Consider the following 2,500-nt stretch of genomic DNA (forward strand, 5'->3'; position numbering starts at 1 on the left):
TAGCTAGAAGTAATGATTTTATATTACGAACCAACTTGCAACACTATGGGATGGGTATGATCCATCCCAAACGAGAAGCTGCACTGCAACATGGATTTAACCCAACGAAAGTTATTATTATGGTGCAATCTTTAGTGTATTATTATTATTGCTATTCTTATTATTGCCATTATCATTATTTTGTTTATTAAGTTAATGAATTATCATCTTCATTATTAACGCTGATGTCGGGAAGAGAACAAGGAAGTGGATCTTAATGCAGCCATCATTTTATTAGAGAATTTTATCAGAATGAAATAGAAAATGAGACTATTATATTAAAAGAAAACACACACACACACACACACACACACACACACACGCACGCACGCACGCACGCACGCACGCACACACACACACACACACACACACACACACACACACACACACACACACACACACACACACACACACACACACACACCACACACACACACACACAAAGGAGATGCCTTTAAAAATTGCACTCGTCTGACAGTATATTATTCGTAAACATTAAACCGCTTGGCTGTTATTAATGCAATATCAACAGACTTTAAATTTGGAAAGAGAGACCGGGAAAGACTGAATATTCAGTCTAAAGTAATATAGTTTCCTCTGCAACTGCCTACAACGGTAAAGAAATATTGCCACTTACTCATATCAACAAATTCTGACATAGTGACATATAAGTATATGCTTCATGATAAAATCTAACGTCAGCTATACTGTCCTACTTTATACAATGGAATATCATGTTTCTGTGACACGCAAACGTACATTATCAAATTGGGTGAAGGATTGGTGAAAAAGTGTTATCTAGTTTTCCCATTTATTTACGTACGTAGGAAAACTATATCTGTCCTTGTGAGAAAAGACAAATGACAATAAACAATAAAAAATATATAAGATTACTAGACCTAAACGAATAAAAGGATGCAGGCAAGTCACAAAATGTCACCCTTCGTAAATTGTCTCTTTGTTTCGTTTTTCTTCGTTTTTTTTTCTCACACCTTGGGAAAAAAAACTTTCTTCCTTCCGACACACCCAATCAGCTTCTTCTTTTGTCCCACATCCTTCGACCCGGATGACAAACACTTTCTTGCTTTTGTCCTGTTCTGTTTCTTTCTTGGATCCCACCTTGGGTCTCCGCCGGCTTCAGGGTGACGACCATGTCACGCATGCCACGAAGACCCTCGGATGGAGTGTTATCATCGTATCATGATTGATATTCACACTACTGTTTTTTCCCCTAATGATCCTACCACTAATTCTGTGTTTTATTCTCCTGTACGTCTTCGACTACTATTACTACTTCTAATAGTACTTCCGCTGTGACTGCTAGTACTATTAACTTTAAAGATTGCTGTTTCTGCCGTTACTATTGCTTGTACTTTCTCTTATGTTGCTAGTGTTACTATTACCAATTAGTGATACTACTGCTTTAGCTACTTGTGGCATGATAGCACTGTTATTATTGTTGATTGTTATTGTTTTAGCTTTTCACACGATTATTATTATCATCATATTTATCATTATTATTATTGTTTTGTTTGTTATTATTATTATTACCATTAGTGTTATTATTATTATTATTGTACTTATTATGATTATTGTTTTTTATTATCATTATTATTATTATTATTATTATTATTATTATTATTATTTTTTTTTTTTTTTTTTTTTTTTTTATTATCATCATCATCATCATCATCATCATCATCATCATCATCATCATCATCATCATCATCATCATCATCATCATCATCATCATCATCATCATCATCATCATCATTATTATCATGATATTATTATCATTGTTATTATTATTATTATCATTATTATTATTATTATTATTATTATTATTATTATTATTATTATTATTATCATTATTATTATTATTATTATTATTAATTAATCAATTAATTATAACAATAATAATAATAATAACAATAATAATAATAATAATATTATTATTATCATTATTAATTAATTAATTAATTAATCAATTATTATTATTACTACTACTACTTTAATCATAATTACTTTTATCATTACAGTTATTATTATTATTAATTATAATTGCAGCAGCAGCATTCTGCTCCCATTGCTTTTGTTATTTCAGCATTCATTACATTTTTATCATTAGCAGTAGTAAAAAAATTGTATTAGTAATAAAATAATTAATATCATCATTTTTATCATGATCATACACATCATACACATCTTTGAATTATGACAGTTATCTTTATTTTTATTTTTATCGTTGTTTCTGTTATCATCATCATCATCATCATCATCATCATATCATCATCATCAACATCATCATCATATCATCATCACATCATCATCATCACATCATCAAGATCATCATCATCATCAGCATCATCATCATCATTATCGTCATCACCACCACCACCACCACCATCATCATCATCATCATCATCATCATCATCATCATCATCACCATCATCACCATCAG

At 30.5% G+C, this 2,500-nt stretch overlaps 1 protein-coding gene across 3 annotated transcripts in view; it reads left to right on the forward strand.

The window, feature by feature from the left end:
* LOC119575416 (mucin-2-like) overlaps positions 1-2,500 on the forward strand; it is a 25,728-nt gene that overhangs the window by 245 nt on the left and 22,983 nt on the right. The window lies entirely within an intron of this gene.

The sequence above is a fragment of the Penaeus monodon genome, chromosome 7 (assembly GCF_015228065.2).
Source record: "Penaeus monodon isolate SGIC_2016 chromosome 7, NSTDA_Pmon_1, whole genome shotgun sequence".
In the NCBI taxonomy this organism is placed as follows: Eukaryota; Metazoa; Arthropoda; class Malacostraca; order Decapoda; family Penaeidae; genus Penaeus; species Penaeus monodon.